The sequence below is a fragment of the Cuculus canorus genome, chromosome 10, assembly GCF_017976375.1.
Source record: "Cuculus canorus isolate bCucCan1 chromosome 10, bCucCan1.pri, whole genome shotgun sequence".
NCBI lineage: Eukaryota > Metazoa > Chordata > Aves > Cuculiformes > Cuculidae > Cuculus > Cuculus canorus.
In genome coordinates, this window is record NC_071410.1 from 13,805,105 (window position 1) to 13,826,364 (window position 21,260).

Sequence of the window (21,260 nt, forward strand, 5' to 3'; positions counted from 1 at the left end):
CATGATTTAAAGATGGACAACTGAGTGTGTGCGGGGCTCAGGGTACCGTGCTGTATTATGGCCTTGGAGGTACTGTGACAGTCAGTAATAAAACTGTGTTCTTGGGACATCAATGGCTCCTTGGGCATGGCCTGTCCATGATGATAATGTTCAGATCACCCTGTGGTAGGAAAACCTGCTCTGCCAGCTACAGTTGGATTCTTAGATGATGCCGAGTGTAGTGTCACGCAGAAGGAGCTTCTAGTGGTGAGTCCCACTGCAGCGCTGCTTGAGCCAGGTTTGGTGCTCCCAAACCAGTGTTAAGTATTTGGCACAAAACCAGGCTGAGGCTGGGCTCATTTCCCCTCAAGGAATGGCAAATTGGTCAGTTCCTGAGCTGTCACACTGAGCACAGCCAAAACTGGGAATGGGAAATGTCCAGAAATTCTCATTTGAAATCCCCTGGTCCAAAGGAGGTTATAACATTGCCTCGTTTAACAGATCTGTATTGCATTGCACGGATGTCTCCTTGTTACTGCTGCAGTCAGTCTTGCAAGTTTTCATGAATGAGAGGGCCTAGGAAAAATGTTTTTTTATGGTTTTTTATGTTTTTTTATGGGATTTGGAAGCACTTCATGTTTTAATTAACTTCTAAGGGTTATGGTCAGAACAGTTTGCACAGGTATTCCACAGTCTGATCTGAATCTTTCTGGATTCAGAGCACACGAATGAGTTCAGATTACCGATGTGCATAGGATGAATGTTCCTATTGCCCTGTCATCATTATCACTGTTTTAGTCCTTGCTACTGGAGTGACAGTGTGACTGTAATTAGTATTGATTGTGCAAGACAGCAGGAGTTATTGGGAAGGTGTTACACGAGAGGGCAGGCTGTGAATTCCCTGCTGAAGTATCTTACATTATTGCTGCTGGCAGTCTGTGGGTGCAGTACTATTCTATTGGTGTTTATGTAAAAAAGAAGAAGTGCTTCTAGAAAGCAGATTTCCCTCGAAATATCCTTTCCTAGCGTGCTGGGCTTAGTTCACAGGTCAGGTCTAGCAGGATGTGTCTCCAGGCTGCCACCCATGCCACAGGCTTAGGAGGACATTTCTCTGCTAATTTCTGTTCTATAATGAAAAATACTCCAGGTAGAGGGGGGAAAAAACCCAACCCCTCAGTAAATACTATAGGTCAGTTAGGTTTCTTACCTCGCTGTGGTGGGTGCATCTCCTAGGCTGGTTTTTTGGGTAGGAGATCCCCACCTTTTCCATGCTGGGCCTGCTCGCATCCCTTACCCTGTTACATGCCTCATAATTTTTCCCTGTAACATTTGCATTTCTCTTTTTCATGCTGGATTTTGTGGATTCACTCCTGCTGCTGGTGTTGATTAAGAGAAGTAAAAAGAGCACGGTATTTTCTTTTCCCACAGTGCAAGATTTACTGTGTCTCTGCTTAACTGCTTGCTCCTCTGCAGCTGACCCCTCTCTTGGAAATACTTCTTTGGAACCAAAAAAAAAAGTATTTAACCACATGGACAAACCTCCAGAGAGAGCATAATGGACAAACCTCCAGATTGAGCACAGTACAGTGGTCTCAAGCTCTGTCTCTGGAGCCTCAGCCTCAATGAGTCTTTTAGGGAAATCAGGGTGGGAAAACACTCTAGCTTCATGCAAAAGGAGAAGGAGAGCTGTGGGCACAAGAGACCCAGACAGTAAAGCTCTGGGTGAGGGCAGTGTGCCACTGTGGTCCTTACAATAACAGTGGTGTGAAGTGTGCTTTTGGTGCCTTAGCATCGTTCTGCAGAAGCTGTGGCATTGAATCAGCAGCGATACAGAATGGAGCAAAGCATGGTTGACTGTGTGACGCCTCTGTGAGCCACAAAGCCGCTCAATTGAAAGTAGCCAAGATGAATGGCATGCCTGAACGCAGTGCATAAATAATCCTATGGGAATCTTATTGCTCCCATGCCAGTCTGCATAAATATTCATATTATTCCATGAATCTGTCATTATGTGCAAGTGCTTCATCTTTCAAACTTTACTCCTGCCAAAAGTCCTCACTCATGGAAATGCTCTCACTGAAGGCAATCAGATGATTGGCGTGACCGAAGGGCTGTGGGAGCTCTTGTAGCAGCCTGATTTACAGCAGGATTTAATTTGTAATTTCTGCACATGGGGAAACAAAACCCAAACACAAATTGCCTCAGCTGTTTTTGAAACATACCCACTGTAGAGTTTTCACTTCATGAGGAATGAATGAAATCATAGCTTTCCTGCAGCTGCTAATTTTCTGTGTCCACTTATTATTATCAGCAGTACTAGTGAAGTAATCGTTGGGGGCTGAATCAGCCCCTGTCTCCCGAGCTGCTGCTTTCCAGAGTCTCAGCCCATACTTCTGGCATGGATCATAGCACCCAGGAGTGGCTCCTCTGTTCTGTGTTATTGCAGCTGTTATTGCAGGGAAAAGTAGCTAGAAAGGTGGGAGAGCAAAGCATTTAGGGATGCTCAAGGATGCTAAAGCTTTTATCTCTGAGGTTTTAACATGGTTGTATGGGGCCCAGCCAGTTCCCTGCAGTTAGATCCGAGTGCCTGAGGAGGAAAAGATTTTGGGAAGAAATGCCTTCTTCCCTCTCTACCTAAAACATAGTGCTGTCTACTTGCCCCATGTCAACCAGTGTGTACTGTGCTGGCGGTGCCGATGGACCACAGCAGCCGTGCACCGTGGTAGAGCACCAGCTTTCATGATGCATGGCTGCTGCATCATTTTGTGCTGTTGACCCATCTGGGGCAGTGCATAGATCTGCTGGAGGTAACACCGCTTCCTCCTAACAAAGTCTGTAGCAAGAGCAGCCCTGGTGTGGCATTAGCCTTGCAGTAAAGCTGCTGAATTAAATTCCGATCTTGCAAAATAAGTTAACAAGATTAACTGTACAGGGGCGTGTAGAGGGTAATTGTCTTCCATGTGGAAGCAGTAAGGGGAGCTGTGTGAAGCATAAGCTGTGCTGCTCACTCACTGCACCAGCAATACTGTCCCCTCCACGTTACCAAGAGCAGCAGCTCCTCCGCTGCCCTGCTGGGTTAGCTCGTGCCCCGCTGCTCCGGGGTAGCGGTGCTTTGCTGGCCATCTGCAGGTACGTGAGGTGCTCTTTGAAGAAAATTCTAAGTCTGTGGCAGAACGTACAACACATCTTGCTAGACTTTCATCCTGAACATCTAAACACTTTGCACACCTTCTGCGATACATTATCCTGCTGGTGACACAATTCAGTTCAGTGCAAGTCTGTATTCAGGCCTCATGGAGTGTCTGCTCTGCTTCCCCTTTCGGTGGTCAGCATCATCTGCCTTCTGACCTCCATCTACCAGGGCTTTCACTGACCACAAGATCAGGATTACCTTTGAGGCTACCCAAGCCTGGAGTGCCTGAAGGTGCTGTAACCTCTGTACAGTGCCCATGGCATGGTTGGGATTGCCATCCTGCAGATCCAGGAATTTGTGTCACATGCTGATTGCATGCAGCTCTATCTATGCAGGATCTGCCCAGGAATGCATGGTGGTTCTTGGGATCAGCAGTTTGGGCTTCTCCCTTATCTCCCTGACATTGGCCTGTCTGGGAGCTCCTCTTTGGAGGAAACACATTGTTTGCCTTGGCAGGGCTGTTACTTGCAGGGCAACTCAGTGATGCTGGAGCAGCGGCAGCTCCTGCTCTTGCCTTGGCTCACATGAGCACTGGTGGGATTTTTGGTGGTACGAAGCTGCCTCGGCTCAGCAATGATCACACGAGAGAACCAGCTCCTGGTGTCCTCTCTTTGCACCCAGCCTTCCAAGGCAGGGGAAATGCAAAGGTAGAGCGCAAGTGGACTTAACACTGCCACAAATATCACTTTTATACATCCAGCAGATTGTAATAGCTGTAGTCCTTAGACATGTGTTTAATCCAACAGCATGTGAAATTTCATCTTTATTGTTACTGGGCGAGCAGGACAAGCAGCTCTTATACTGCAGCTTCATGTTTCAGTGTGTTTGGTGCTTTTGGAAAATGGAGAAATGTGCTGAACTGCAAAATGGGCTATTTGCTTGCATAATGCCTTTTGGCTATCAAAACTGATTCCAATCATGAATACAATCACCGATCGCTATTGACAAGCTGTTTTTGTTTGTATTTCCATATTCTTTTACACATTCTCTTCTTTGACAAAATACAGGCTCACTAAAACTTTGAATTAGCAGAGGTTTATGGTGCCTAGAGCTTCCACTCAGTTGAGAGCTACAGAGAAAGAGTTTGCACATCTCAGCAAGTGGCTTCTCCTGGTGTGACTGATGGATCCTGAAGCAGTGGGTGATACTGTCCTCCAGATCTATCCATGCCTGATGATGGGGCAAAGACAAGACTTTTTGACTTCTTGTAGAGGATTGCAGTCTTGGGCTGGCATCACTACTTGAGTAGACATCTGCTTGCAGCCCCTGGTATGTCATTGTGAACAGGTCCTTGTCCAGCCATATTCCAGATTACAGTGTTAGAGCATGGGCAGGTGTTACTGCCCATCAATTGAGATGTAGTAGTTGACTACATGTGTGCTCCTAGGTGGCTGCAAATACCCTAAACCTTGAGTTGTAAACAGAGATTGCCATAAATACAGGCTGGTACCAGAGGGAGAAGGGATCAGCACTTTCCCATGTGGCTTTCACAGTCATGCCTCATCTGTACTCTTTTTACGCCTTCTTATGCTTAAATACTGATGTTGAGTGTAGAAGAGTGTGGATCAATATGAATACAACTGCTTGTGCCAATTGAAACGCCCATTGGAGAGAAAGGGTGTTGGCCACTTTCCCAAAAGTATCCTTCTCTCTGTTTTCGTGGTTGTGGAGAGCTGCTAATTTCCCCATGATGAATCATTGAAAGCGTTTATAGAGGTAAGAAAGGGATTTCATGCCCTAAATATAGCCTCATGTCAGCCTAAATGGAGCAACCACAGGAGCTGGCTGCTGAGCTAGTAAATACAACTCGGAGCCGGTCCCAGCTCCTCCTGACTTGTGGGGTTTGCAGAGAGGGAAACAGCAGGGAGTTACAGAACAGGGAAAGAGTTGGCACATGCAGACTGGGACCACAAGACCTAAGACCACAAAACAGTGAGGAAAATCACAAGCACGGATGAACACAGGCTGAAAAAGAGCGTCACAACTACAGAAAGAAATAGGCAGAGAAGGGTGCTGCTTCACATCTACTTTTGCAAAGCAGCAGCACGGGGCTAGTCCTGGAGAGAGTGCTGGTTCTGCTCTGCTGCCTCATTCGGATGTTCTATGGTTCCATTTCAGGACTGTTAAAACTCCAGTCCCAGCTTTCAGGCTGTTGTGCTTTCTGCAGTTCTTCAACTCTGCTGTAAATGTGATATCATCCCTTAGGTGGGACATGGGAGTTTCTGGGTCCCCCTGTGCTTTCTCCGCAGGGTCACCTTGTGGAGTGCCCCTGGACCGCTGGGTTCCAGGAAGCCCTGTGTGTGCCTACAGTGGTTCTGGAAGGTGTGTGTGGAGAGGCAGCCACCAGCTTCGTGCAGGGTTGCTCCAAACCTTTCCTCCTACAGCCAAGTTCCTGGAATCTGAAAGCAGGTGCAGCCAGTGCTGTGGCTTGGGCTTTGTGCTGCTTGGTTGGGTGCTGGGCTGCCTCTCTGGGCACCTCTGTTGCCTTCCAAATGTTCTGCTAGTTAAAGCTCTAGTTAAAGATATTAATAATTGAGGAGGAGGGTTTAAAATCAAACCCCAATTACAGTCATAGAGTGGGAAACTAAGATGCTTCTTGTACGGTGGCTGAACGTGGGACTGGCTCTTCTCGATTGATATGCAAATTCCACTTGGCTAATTGGCTTTCTCAGCTGTCTGCAAAGAGTCTATGTATAATTTATAAAGGACTGGATATGTCTGCCCTGAGAACATAATAGCTAATAACATTGAATATTCATGAATTCCACCAGCTAATAGGGAGGTAAGACCGTAAGTACTTTTGACACACTGGAGTGAACCACCTCAATCTGTTTTCATTTGAACAAAAATATTCTATGGCACTTTGAGCCTTCAGAAAACACATAGTTCTCTTTTAATCCAGAATGTTTAAAGACTCTTTAGATACCAGTTTGAAGTGGCCTGTAACAACTAAAAGACATACCGTGGGTGTGTAGTGGGTGCCCTAGACACAGATATATCTTGCCAAGCTGTAAAACATTACAGATTTTCCTGGCAGAGCTGGGTATATCTGCATCTTCCCCCACCAGGTTTGCAGCTCCATTTTTATTGAAGCGTACTAGAAAATGGATGTTTTGGGAGGAATAAACAATGTGGATTACTGAAATGGTTTCAATTATGCAGAATAACATTTGTTTAAAATTGAGGTCTTAAGTTCTGGTGTGCAGAATTAATGCTATAAAGATGCATGAAACCACAAGCATGTTAGTTAGGAATGAACTCAACCTTTTAGAGTATAGGTTTGGAAAACTCAGCTGTTTGAATCTACACCACTGATTATAATTAAATTTTAAGTTAAAATCCAGAAGTTGAAGTGAGTAATATCAGCTGGTCTGTAGCTACAATGAGTGCTGGAACATTAACAAGACTGTTAGGCTTTGGAGACTGCAAATATCGGTGCACCTACAATTTCTTTAGGACTAGAGGCTACTCCTTAACTCAAAGATGGAGTCTTTGGCCAGCCCAGCAGCTGGTTTTGCATCTGCTGAAGTCAATAGGAAAGCATTCGATGCAGCTCATGAGAAGCTAAATACAGCACAGACCACAAATGGAGTGGCCAATATAGATGAGAATGGAGATTTGAAAACAGCATGAAGACTGTGTTTGTAACTAGAAAATGGCTTTCTGCATTCCTAGATTTTGTGTATCTTCTCTGCCTCTAATTATCTGGTGTCTTGTACCCTGGGATACTACTCCTACCATAGATGAGAACATGGCAAAATTTTTGCCTTGTTTTGGGAATGTCTAAAAGGAAAAATTGATATTTAAGTGAGTTTTGTAATCCAAAATAGACTCATCTGGCTTTCCTTCCACCTTTTTTGGCTCTTAGATTAATTCTACTCAAAGTAGACTAACCATTTGTGCTGAAGCGCAGGTTTCTGGGGTGGAGTCTCTGCTGGTGGACCTCAGCTTGACTGACAGCTTTCTCACATTTCTGCAGTAGTACAAGGATGACTCTCATTTACTTCAAATGCAGTTCATCACATTTCACGCTCCTGTAAAACACAGAAGTGCTGAAGTGTGGAGGGATGCTCTGTTTTATGTGCCCTGCAGCCAGCACCCCTGTTTGTACAATGTGATAAATTAATGCAGGTTGCTGCATGAGCTAGTTCTGGAACAGAATGTTGAAACTACTTTGTGAAAGGGAAAAAAACTTACTGGGGAGATTTATATGGTAATAAAACACATCACGCTTCTACTAAAATGCACTGCATTTTGAGGAGAGCTTTAACAGCCGTTGTAGTATAGCGAGGCTGTTCATCTGATGTGCTTCCAAAGTCACTTGTGACATTTAAGCGCTATAAAAGTACAACTTATCAGGTGGCTTGATAAATGATCTCAAATTACCTAAGAAAAAGTCTACTTCATGAATGTCAAGATTTGGTAGGCAAGACCCTTTGCTATGCACAATTCTGCGTGATTGCAATGGAGAAGGAGGTGTTTGAAATGAACAGCTTTGAAAATCTTACTCTTGCATTTGTGTAGTTGGAAATGTCCTCCTAGGCCATCTGCCTCCCCACAATGGGCTGATCCCCTTGCCCTCATCCTGGGGGAGGAAACTTGAAATACCTCAGTCCCACCTGAGTTGAGGTGTTTCACACCTCTCAAATCTGAACTCAGCCTGAAACATGACCAAGCATCGGATGAACGGCATGGGAACCTATGCAGGTGACAGAGGAATTAAGTTTCTGGGACTTAATATGCAGTATGTATTATGCTTGATTTTATCAGAAGAAGAGCAGGCTTGTATGAGATAGCAACTGAATCTGAAATGAGTATCATCAGCTATCCAATTTTCTTTAAAAAGGAGAAAAAAACCCCTCCAACTGTGTAGAAAACAAGCCAGAAGCAGCCTCCTCTCTGTCTGCTAATGGAAAATTGTTTGTTATCACTTGCAAGTTCATGCTGTACCAATAAATCCCAGAAGAAAGAGAAAAATGGAATAAATTCAGAAAAAAAGATATTAGTGAAATAAAATCGATCAGTGTCATCAGCTACAAGAACAAGTTTTGTCCTGATGGAGAGTAATGCTCCACAAGTTGATGGAAGCACAAGGTTTGGGGAGGGCTGTGTCCCTTCTAAGGGGGATTGTCAAGTAGAGGGGATTACGTGCTGTATGGCCAGCTGGTCTCTCGGTCTTCATGATGACAGCAATCGGTAGTTTTATCCGTTCCGTTGCCTCATGGCAACTCAATTACAGCCTTCCAGAGACAGGATTTTTTCCAAGATCATACTAGCTCTCTTATTTTTGGGTGCAGCATATTGCTCTCCTCTGGCTCTGTTTTCCATCAGTGCCCAGACTGTGTGTAGGATATGATGGTGTCTTTTGGAAGAACTTTGTCAGCTTGGTATTTAACTGACATCTGCACCACTCTTCCTAGAGGATTTTGGGGTCAAGTTCAGGCTGTCAAAATTCCTTGTTGTTGTGTCCTACATCTCAATAGGCTTAGGAGAAACCTGCAGCATCCTCCTATTTCTTAAAGCTGTATGCTTCCAAGGCTTTATCAAAGGGCTCCCATACAGTTATTTAAGTGCCTTAAGTGCTTAGCTTGTAGGAGCTTTGGGGCTCTTGATTCCAGGCTGTGGGAACCAAAGAGACAGACATCTCAGCCCACTGAGCGCGGAGCCACAGGAAATGTTGCTCTAGGAACTCATTGTTAATTGCAAGTCCCAAAGTTGTCTGTGGCTTCAGATGATATCTTTGGGACTGAGAGCTCACAGTCTAGTGTGGGGCTTTCTGGGCTGTATCCTAAGTTAATATAGCTAACTTAACAAAACTTATCTGGCTTCACTATGTCCTTGAGCTCTGTAACTGAGTGTCTTGCACGGATGTGTGAGAAGGAAGTTTAAATGTCCCATCAGTTCACTTGATCTACACTTGTAAATAGGCTGCTGCGCTGTAGGGCAAAAGGAGTTTTATCTGAAGGCACTTTGTACGAGTCTGAGTAGGATCGATCTAGCTGAATTCAGGCCTTATGTGAAGCCCAGGTAAAATGCTGAATGTGTTTCCACGTTGTCTGATAACGATATGGTTCACGTCCCTTCTGTTTGCTGGAGATTGTAACTCCCCAAATGCCATGAAGTCAGTGATAATAACAAATACAATTTTACTCACTGTGTTTGGGGACTTGCATGTTTCCAGCTAGGCTTAAGTTCCAAGGATGAATGTGCTTACAGATTCTCTGATGCCTAATAGGATTTATGCAGCGCATAGGTTACAAAGAGGCTGAACTGCATAGTTGAGAAGATATTTACTTTGAGGTCACTTTTTATGTCTTTGCTTTCCAATAGATTAATCTCTTTCTATTGAACAATAGTCAGTCAGGACTGTACACTTCAGAGGGTATTGAAGCATTAGGATGAGATAGTATTTCTGATAAGAACGACTGTAACTCTCAAGCACAATATGAAGACTTTTCTGATTTTTCCTGAAATTTATAAAGGATTATTGCGAGAGACTCTTGGAACCAGCAGAAAGACCTTGCTTCATTAATTACTGACTGAATATTGCTTATCTTGTTTCTTTCAACGACTTCTACATCCCTTTAGGCAAAAGAAAAACAAATAAAGCTGCTCTCCTTGTTTTGTGAACCAGGATTGAGGTTTAGGGTTGCAAGGGTGGCAGGGCTCTGGGAAAGCGTAGGATGCTTAAAACCAACAAACACTTAAGTTCAGTCAGAAAAAAGTAAATATTAATTTGGTATTGTATTTGTTAGTGGAGCAGACCTGTGCCCCCTCCTCTTTCACACTTAAATAAACTGGCAAGAGCCAAGAAATTTGGAGTCCAGGAAGATAAATTCACTCTAAGGCAAGGAATTAAAGATTAATAAGTAAAAACAGGTTATGTGAAATCAAGGCAGTCTGAGCTCGTGTTTTAAAGCACATGTTCTCTTGTAATCTCATGTTCAGGACTTAGTTTATATCCAACTGCATGAGTCTGAGATTTTGATGAAGAGAAAGAGGTGAAGTGAACAGGTACTTGTCACGTCTGACTTTTAAACTATACTTTGAGACCAACTGATGGAGCACCAAAGAACTGCAGGGATGAGATCCATCATCAGATGAGAGCATAGTTTGGAGGAAAAGTGAAGAGTTAGTTTCAACCCACTTTTGCTCCTGCCCTGAGATAGATGCAAATATAGTTAACAGGCGCACTAAGACCTGACCCATGATAAACCAAGAAGGCCCATGGGCTGAGTGAGTCCTGCAGCCCACCCATTTCAGATCTGTTGAACCATAATTTGGGATAGAAATGTGTGCAGTTGTGCTGGGGAAGAAACTATGAGGGGGACTGGAAGGGAAGGCAGGTGGTTCATCTTAGACTTTGAACAGTGGGAAAATATTAAGGCTGAGTAGGAAGTAGGGCCTCTGGAGTATGAAGTCTTTCCTGACATGAATCAGTCCCCTCACCACTGACAGATACTTGCCATCTGGAGAGGATAGATGTGTTCATTCAAGAGGCTGATTTGGACAGCTCTTTATTTGATCGAGGATGGTTTGAAAACCAAAGCCCTTTTATTGATAGCTTTTTCTCAGTTCCTGTTTCAAGCAATAGTCAGTTCCCTTGTGGCCTCATCTTTCCTGGCACCAGCTATTACTTTGCATAGTTTACTTTAAAAGAAGGAACGAGGTGATTCCTCACCTGTTAACTCAATAGCTGCTTGGAACTCAATTATGGCAATCCAAAGCTTTCCCCAAGTGCTTTACTTGCAATGGTTTCAAAGCTGGTCAACTGAAGACCTCTTAAGTCTTTCTGTGTTTGATAAACATAGAGGAAATTTGAAGGCTGATGTACAACCTGGTTTTAGGTTGCTTAAGGGAAAAATAGAAGCAAGAATCGGACACGTGCCTCTACTTTTCATTGGTGATAATTACCTGAGACTTTGGGCAATTTTTATTACAGTTGTTAAATTTTCTGTAAATAACATGAAATTGAAAGATACTTTATGTTTATTGCTTTACATTTTGAAAATGTGATGTATTTGAGGCTTTAGGTAAAACACGAAAGGAAATCACCTGCTTACTTGACAGTTGACCTACATGGATTTCCCTGACTAGGGGGAATCCTCTATGAGAAGGAGCTAAATGCACACTAAAGCTATAGAATTAACTTGTGTGTACAGGTCTACAGGTGATCTGAACATTTTTGTTGCATCAGCTTTAATGGACTTTTCAAAGTACCTTGAATTTAGTGCAGAAAAAAAATTTGACCGCTGGCTTTAGGCTGTCTGAAATCTATATTATTAGTTCAACCATTTTAGAAATCATTTAGGCAGATCTGGCTGTAAAGGAGGGCAGAAAAGTTGGAGCATAGACAGACCCTAAAAGTCAATTTTATAGGAATATTTCTTAAAGCAGAAATTATCTGCTTGGAAACAACCCCAAAAAAATGCACAAAACTTTTTTTTCTGCCAAAAGAAGAAATGAAACTATACATTAAACCTGTACTTTACTCTTCATTAATTCTGCATTTTCATCCCTTCCTCTGTGGCTGCTGCCAGGCCAGGGCCACGCACGGCAATTGCTCTTCCTCCACCTTCACAGGCAGGCTCGTTTTCCCACCTAAGGGTCCCACGATGATCACGTGAAGTCTGTGAGACAGAACAGATCATTCCATAGGCGTTTGCACACATTGTCTCCCTCTACATTATTTCTGCTATGCAGAAACCGGAGGAGGAGTCTTGAACTACTTAAGGAAGTACATGACTTGAGGTACAAAGCTAAACGGCTCCTGCCTTTTACACTGTTTTCCTGTCTCCTGTTGTTGTTAGCTGTGATGTGTGAGCTGTCACAGCTTTGTTACTTCTTGCTTTAGTTTTCTTAATCAATTTGCTTCCCTTCTGGCTAATTAACCACATCCGTCTCCACATTCTTCCGAAGAGATTATCTCCAGACTGGTCTTTGTTTGTTGTTCCAAGGACTCTGGGCTCTTGTGTCGTGACAAGAGTGTGAGGGTTGTCCTCATCCATTCATCATTCAGGGTGTGCTACCAGGGCGCTTCCGGACTGCGCAAGTGCATCTGCTGGCAGTGTGCCAGGAGGGTGGCTCTGCTGATAACATTGTGGTGTCCATCAAACTAGCATGAATTAGAAGGGTGTTTTGTAAGATTTTATTAATAATCCTTGGTGAAATTGTTGGCCAAGGCTAGCACGTTTCTTTTCTGCTTTCTCTGAGAGTGCAGATAAGACCCATGCGATGCTGTAAGGCCCTGAACTGTGTGAGCTCCAGTAAGAATAACACTCAGCTTGCAGAGTGCTGGTGATTAAGGCTTTGTGTGAGAATGAAGAGTGAATGAAATGAAGGATTCATTGTGTTACATGCTTGGATGAAATAAAGCAGCTCAAATGGCAGAACTCAACGAGCAGAAAACACAAGGGGACCCAAAGGATGTTCTGTCTTGATAGTGTATTATTCTGGTCTCCCACTCTTCTCAAATTAGAGCCAAGAGACGAACTTGGTGTTAGACCTGTGTCTGGGGATGCTTCGAGCCTTTAGACTTACAGCATGTTGGCTGAAATACGTGCCTGATTTTTGAGCATAATGTTATAATTACCACTTTAGTTTGGGGAAAACATCTGTCTCAGTTGGACAAAAGATAAATTGAGGGAAAAGCATTTTGCTTGTAAGTATTTTTTTCAGCCAGTCTAGCACTGGCACACAGACAGTGATGGAAACATGGGCTGGGATGTGGGGGCAAACCACTGGGGTCCTGTTCCACCAGTAAGGACAGCCAAGGTCAGATGAAACCAGTGTTAAAACTCAACATGGGAATGCTTCAGAGTCTTTCCTGCACCTGCATTGCTCATTCCCGCCCCGTGACCTCCTGTCTCCCCTCAATACTGGCAGGAGCGTTAGGCTGTGCAGGCAGCAGGACTGGGCTAACAGTTTACGTGAAAATCAGCCTGCAGGAAAAAACAAACAGTTTTGATCCAAATCGGTCCTTCAATACTGCTTTTCTCAGAGTGCAGGAGAGGAGGATGGAAGCAGAGAGGAACCAGCTCTTTCCTTTAAATGGTGCTTTATATCAGCTTAATCCACTCATGAAATTACATTGTGAGCAAATAAATGCATCTGTGTGAGGGAGATGCCTCATCTGCTGCCAGCACAGGACACAGACCAAGAAAATTTGCAAGAAATGTCATCTTTGAGAGGATTAGAGTGGCTCATGACAGCCTTCATGGGTGCAGTTCTGGTGCTACAGTTCCTGTAAGGGCTGAAAATGTAACCTTTGATCCAGCACTAATGGGTTCCTGTGCTGCTTGTGAAATCTCCCAGTGCCCCACTTGCTCGTGACACTGGCAAAAAGCAGCAGAACTGGAGGGCTGACCTCTGCCTGTAACTGCAGAGAGGGCCGGAGAGAGCTATGGTGATGCTTGATGTTCATGGCTGCAAACACAAAAATTAAGAGGAAGGGTATATATCTGTCAGTTTACAGTCTACGAAAAAGAGCAGAGCTTTTAATGACACGCTTACATGTTAAACTGGGTACATGTATTTCTAAAGGTTGTGGTTTATTTTGGGGAAAATTTAGAGCAAGAGGAAGAATAGCTTAAATTCCTTGAAGAAAGCTGCCGGGGAACCTGGTTTGCTTTAAACAGATCCTGACTCCTGGTTAGGTTTTATTTGTGTATCATTTGGGGAGTATTATTAGAGTACAAATCACAAGTGTACAGGTCATGGGGTTATTGTCCTTCCACGAGGAGACTCTTCCAACTCTCAGCATGCTTTGCTATGTTATACAAATGCTATGTTAGGTACCAGTTTGCTCTTAGCACGGTATAATGTGTTACTTTTTGGGAAATCAGTGAGCTTTTTTGCTGTCATGAACATGCATGATGTGGCTGAGTACAGTAGCAGTGGGCAGTGCTCAAGAGCATGTCAGGTCCATGCGAGTCCTTTCAAACAGGTTCCTCCCTTATCCTGTCCTGGTCTTGTGTGCTCTGGCTCCAGTGAAGAAGGTTCATGCATCATCCCAGCAGCACTGCCCCAGCCCACCCGTGCAGGATCACTGCATCCAGCATGGACTACAGAGAAGAAGCAGCAGCATCATGCCCTACTTTCTTCCTTTAAAACACTTTATTTTTTAACTGCCTTTTAATTCCTATCTCTTAGACTCAAACTGGCTGCAGTTTGGTTCTTGGGTTAGAAAAGACATACTGTGTGCCTGCAGCTTTCACTGTCTTCTCCCCTGCACTCTGCTTAGGAGAGGTCTGGTGCCCCCTGTTACACCACTACCAGCATCAGCCCTCCGGGGAGGGTGAAAAAAACCTGACAGACTGCACAGGGCTCTGCACGTGGCTTCCAGTTGAAGCTCTGCTTTGCCATCTTAACCTTGCCCTTGACGGCTCCCTTGCTGTCTGCTCCAGATAAGCAGGTCCAGAGGAGCTACCATGCTCTCCTTGGACATGCTTTTACTTCCCCTGTGCTCCTGGAAGAGGAGGGGAAATAAGCAAGGGGCTGGTCCGTTTATTTTGCCCAAATGCTCAGGTACAGCCCTGTTGCTGCTCCTGCTCTCTCCCCTCTTGTTTTCACTTGGTACCAATCTTCTGTCCTGCTTCCAGGGTAGGGATCAGTGTGGATGGTTAGATGTCCTCCGAAGGATGTGGACCCCCAGATTTTGCTGCAAATCAGCATGAGGGCACTGGTGGTGTGCCATTTCGTTGTGCTGAGTTACGTTTCATCAATAATAAAGCTGCAAATACTGCAAGACAGTACAGACTTTCCCTTTCACATTTTCCATCCAACTCCATATTCAAATCCTGAACGAAATCCACTTGACTTCATCATGCCCAGATAACGCTGTTATGGTAGTCTCACTTTTTCTTTTTATGTTATATTACTTTAAAATGGTGCCCTGTCACCTAAACCCAAATCTTTTTAGTTATATCAGAAGATTTTCTTTTTACTTTTGGCACCAACACTTCCCATAGGTAATATTTACTTTTCCTCCAAGTAAAATTGCTTTTATGGTCCACACAAAGTAACAGTAGCAGGACAGAAAGCAAATAATGTCTGTGGTCCCATATACAATTAAAAGATAAGTGGACAGCGGGACTGTTTGTGTTGATTGCTGTGATTTATTATTTTTTTTAGTTATTATTGCTCTCATTGAGTTCAGAAAAGTAAAGCAATGAGTTATTTGCATCAAATGGGGCAAAACACAAATGGGGCAAAACACAAGTGTGCAATCGTAACTCCAGCCTTGTGGAGTTCCAGCTGGGAAGGATGCAAAGCGCTCTAGCACCTGCCTGTAGGGCATCCCAGGCACTCGGTGCCATCTTTCCTGGAGGCTGGCAGCTGTGGGTAGTCTGGTTGGGAGTTGCCTCTCCCCAGGCATGCGAAGAGCTGATGAGCACCCATGGGTTCAGCACTTATGAGTGATGTTTGTTTTTCCCACCATGTGCTCAATGTCCCTAAAGGATACCAGGACTGGGAAAAAGTCTTTACATCAGAAATGGAAGCAGAGTGTGCTTTCCCAACGCTGGAATATATTTAGGAATAGATAATTTAAATTATTTTTGCCCTCTAGTTCCTTGGTAAATACATCATTGTGTTTATTATTGGATTTATAGTCTGCTCTTTGGGTGAGACAGAGTATTTAGCAGCAGATCTCAATTTTAATGCAGGAGGATCAATTCAGTTTAGAAGAATTCCCTTATGCCAAATGAGGTTGTGATGGTTTTTGTCTCCTGAGAAATTTGCTCAAGTAATTTCATTAGTAAAAGATTTCAGGGATAGCCACGCTCAGGAAAATTAAAAAAGAAAAAAAAAAAAAAAGACAATATGCTCCTGGCTTAAACACAGATTGCATCTATTTTCTAAGTCGTATTTTTGTGTTTGAGGCCTGTTTTCAAATGTGAGGACTGATTTTTCCCAGGGATGCCAGGATAGCACATCCAGCTGCCAAAAACTGTTGGCATTGGGCAGGCAAGGCCCAGGACCCCAAAACAAGTTGGGTGCACGCCAGGTCCCTACCTGCTTCTCAGCATCAGAGCAATATCTCACTAATTAGACAGGTCTTTAATTGGGTTGCTTTATTGAGCAAGTGTTAAGTCTCCTGTTTCAGTCGTGCTTTTCACGTTATATGTGCTGCTCGAGGGAGGTGGGTGAGGAACTCCTGTGGCTGAAGGGAGACCTCAGATGTGGTGCTGGGCTGCAGTGACCCTGTATCACGTTTGGAATCTTGGGGCTGCCTAATTTCCTATTCTGATCTGGGTAATTTTCACAGCTCTGTGTTCTCTGTATATTTTTTTCCTTGGTGATTGATACGTAAATATCACAAGCATCTGGGCAAATAAATTTGCTCCTTCTGCTTTCCCTGCTCTGCAGTCACCCAGAGGACTCATGCTGTTGCATTAATCTGTATGCAAGCAATCCGGTTGGAAATCTGTGCCAATAAAGGGATTTACCATCTCACAGCACACAGAAGCTATGTTCAATCTTGCTGTCAGCGCTCGGGTATGCCCCATTTAGCTGTTGGAAGACAGCAGGGATTTTTTTTCTTGCTGACTTTAAAGTGATTTCTGTGACCTAAAGGACGTGAGCGTGAGGAGGACTAAGGGCTTTTGAAGCTGATCTGTACAGCACCTATTTCAGAGGGCAGAAGAAATCCTTAACACCTGCATGAAAATAATAACAACAAAAGCCCAGCAGTCCTTCATTTTCCACCAAATCCTAAATTATGATAGATGCCTGCACTTGCTATGCTCTCATGGGGGCTGTAGAAATGCAGGGAGGACCTGGAGTTTGATGTGGCATGTGAACTTCCTGAGACTGTGTCTCCAAACAAAATCCCCAGGCACTGCTCTCCTGAGAGCCCAGGCTGTCTCCACTCCTGTCAAGTGCCCTGAGCCTCCCTGGCAGAATACAGCTCTAGCTTTTTGAAGGTGCTAAACTGCCATGCACAGGCACTGGAGGAGAAATGGAAATGCTGTTAGTTTTTTTAATTTGTACATCTTGCCAGAAGAGACTTAATGACGGGTTGCATGAGAGCTGGAATCTTTGCATCGTGGATCCCCACCCTGTTCTGGAGAGAAAACCTAAGAGTGATCCTATAACACTCTTGCCAGGCACTGCGTCTCGGAAGGACGGCAGCAGATGGATGCTGATCATCCTCTGTCCTTAAGGGATCAGTAGTGGTTGCTCTTTCCTAGTCTAGAATGCCAGAATGCCTGTTGAAATCACACCTCTGAATTGGCAGTGCTTCCTCACAGGGAACAGCAAATGAAGAGACATTGGTTACTCCTCTGGTTTTCTAACATCACTAGAATTTTCTGAACGAGGCTGCAACACAGTGGTGTTTCTCTTTCAGTGAAGCCTGAAAAGGAAGCAGAGGGTCCTGCAGACCATCATGTGTGACTGAACGGTATCTTTTTGCCCATAGATTGATAGGTGGTTGCAGGAAACCAGGAACAGCTATGAATGATATGTCTGAAAGTCTGGTTTTCCTTTTGGATGTGACCAGACTACCGGGAAGTATTTTCTTTCGTTTAAAAAAGAAAATTAGGTATTTCTCAGACTTTTACCATAGAAATATGCATGCTACAAATACCCTTTCACTGCCAGTTTTGCAGGCTTTGTTGCAAATTCTGGATGCTGGGGCTTGGTTCTTCTTCTTACATCGTGACAGTGTGGATAACCTGAGGGGCCTGGATCTTGATCTCGTCTCCTTCCTTTTGCCCAGCTGTTCCCTACATGAAGTTTCTCTGCATTGGGATGCGCTTCACAGAGTGTCATAAGTGTTCGTGGTCAGCACAGGCCGAGTTCCAGCTGCAGGCAGACCCCAGAGAAAGATGGCTTTATTTTTTCTCTTGCTCTCCTCAGCCATACTTTCCTCACCTTGGCTGGTTTTATGCCAGCCATTAACGCATCTCCCAGATAAATACTTACCTTTTTGCAGTCCTGTACCTGGGCACATATTCCGAATACATCCTATAACTTATTAGCGTGTTAACAGCTGTATTATGGCAGAAGCTGTAGGTTTTGGTTATGGTCACTGTGCTAAAATCTGTGTAGAGCTATAAGAAGAAATTATCTCTTAAGGTAGTTAATATCTGAGTGCACAGGAAATGGAAGTGCAGAGGTAAAACAACACACTCAAGGTCATACAATAGGTACAGGGAAAACTGGGATGAGAATTGGGTCCTCTGGTCCCTTTGCATGCACTTCCCTCCTCTTTTGATCTCGTCTATTATACCTTGCTTCTGCTATTCCCAAACCAAATTCACTATTAACTGATTCCCCAGCCTCATTTCGGTCACCTGCTTCAGCCTTCTAGCTCTTTTTTTCTTTTTCATTCTTTTTCTACAGTCATAGAATTACCAGAAGACACAGGCTGTTCCTAAGGGTCAATGGAAGATTACTGAGCGAAGCAATTCTGTGTTGGCTTTCCTGCCCTTGTTGTGAGGATCCGCACTGCTACGGCAAAACTGCTAGACTGAAAGTGTCCGAAGGGGAGCAGGATGTGTGACTGAACCTTCTTAGCATTTGCTTTAACCACTTAGGGTGCCTGCTTGTCCAGCTTTAGGCTCATTAATTTCCCTATATTTTGCAAAAGGAGCTCAGTTGCTCAACCTGAATGCTAAAGGGATCCCTGACCATGTTTACATAAAGGATATGGGTAAGAAGCCAAAGATGTGATTTCTGCTGCTCTGGAAATGGACTTTTATCTAGAGAACAAGCTTGAGCACAAACTATTCTGCTTCTCCACACTTGATAAACTGGTGTTTGAGCTTTTGCAACTTTGCCTGTGCCTGCTCTAGGTTCTTCACTGTATTTGGGGTGTGACTGTCAGCTACCTTAAAGCATTGATATAGGCATTGATCTGCTGTAATTGTTACAGTAAGCCAGGTTACACTAGCCTAACATTTGGAGTAAACTGGAATAATTGTCTCAATGTCTCAACAGATCCCAGGAGTTGATCGGGGGACTGGCAAGACTGCTGGGATGTCCCAATTCAGTGGGATCTGGAGGACCATCCACATAAGATCTGTGTTCTTTGAGACAGCTTCCATCAGTAATGGACTTAGTGCAGTGTGGATGTCTTGCAAATATAAATTGAATCCGGATGACATTTAAATGAAAATAGTTGAGCGCTTTTAAGAGATTAAAGGTGTCAAAATACTCTTAGCGTGACCAAACTGGCTGGAAAGGAGGAAAGAGCAAAATTGCTAGAATTTCCTCGATGACGTCTCTCCGTGCTGCAGCTTGTTCAGGAATGCTGTTCTTGTGAGCTTTGCTGCCTGCTTCGACACACAGTCACTCTTTTCTCAGTTTGACCTTGTAATAAAAATTACTAGGAAGCCTTAGGGCTCCAGTTAGAATTGAGCCCTCCTGTGTATATAAAAAGTTTGATAAAAATGAAATGCAAAGGTTAACAACAAGCTTGCAGAGACCTTACTAAACAGGTGGTCATGTCATTGTTTCTTGTTTAATAACAGAGCTAGTCTGGAAATCACCCAAGAGGCAAAGAGGTGTTGACATTCTCATTTTCATTGTTGCATTTAAAGTTTCAGCTGTTTCTTAGCACTGTAAAATATGACCATGAGCTTTTTTTGAACATCAGTGACAGCACAGTGTTATTAGGCAGACTTTATTTCCCTTTATTTTCCCTCTTGGAGGTGAGTGCTCCTGCAAACCTGTGCCTTCCACGTGGGAAACCGCTAAGGGAAGGGATTCCCCATGCAGGATTAAATCAAGAACAGGAATAAAGACTAAGGTCCTGAAGATGCCTGGCAATGCCAAGATGGTCAAATAAGTTATTTAGGAAGAAACATGAAAGGTGTTGCCTAGTAAAGGCAACATATAAACCCAGAGGTGACAGACTCTGAGACAGCTCCTTTACCACTGGAGCGAGGAGAGAAATCTATTGAAAATAGAATACATAATTCCAGAGAGGTACTGCAAATGGCCCAAAGCTAAGGCAGCAATTAACTCAGCATTCACTTTATTTACATTTTATTCTATTTTTTAAAAAACTATATATGGGAAGAAAAACTTGTGGCGTCAGAATGAGGCATGGATTTTCAGTAACATGCTCAGAATAATGGATGCATAACTGCCAATAGCAATAATAGAAACTGGGGGTCTAACCCAAGTAATTGAAATTGTGTGCTGACTTTACTCTCTTCTATAGCAGTAGCTCTGAATCCTGCCTTTTTGGTTGCTGGTGGTAAATAAAATGGGCTTTGTTTCTACTAGAACTATGCAGAAAAAGAGTAATCTTCCAGATCTGAGGGCAGCACAGGCTTGTAGCTGTGAAGCCCCCAGGCCCACTCTGGAATCTCTTGGAAAAGGCCAGTAGCCTGATGAAAGTGGGGACAGATGGGTGTTGCCGTAAAGGAGGTGCCTGTCTGCTTCTGGACAGATGTGTGTGAAGCACCAGTTGGTGTCCAATGAATCATATTTATATGGCTCATCTTCATTCCCTGCTGAGGCAGGATTACATGTTTCCCTGCTTTTTCTGAAAAACCTTTCATTGTGCTGTCCTGTTGTGATTAAGGAGGTGAGGCTCCAGCCCAGGAATAAAACAGCTCCTTTTTTTTTTTTGTTAATTCTAACTTGACTGACATAACAGATTACCTTCTTCGTTTGGTAAAACTGGTTCTTCCTTGAAGGCAACTTGAATTTACTCTGAGCTTCCAGTGATTTTAATGTGGGCGAGACTTACAGCAGGAAAGGAGGACAGCAGCGAGACTATCATCAGAACCTTTACTGGCCTTAGATATTTTCCCCCAGTAAAACTGTGGTGTGCCTCTAAAGCTTTAATCTATTCTTGACAGATCTGGTCCTACAGTCTGCATAGTGCCTCTTCCTGAGGGTATCAGAGCTGGCTGTGCAGGCAGCCAACCTGCCTTGTCCTGACCACCACATATGGTGTGTGAACACACTTCTGTTTCAGGAGCAGGTCTCACTTGTGCTCTGAAATCTGCCAGACAGGTGAGGTCTTATATTGTGTATAGCCTAAAATCTGGAATTCCTCCTGGCTGGTTCCACACAAAGCAGCCATAGGGAGGGTTCAATACAACATTTCACTGCCTAGGAGAGAAGT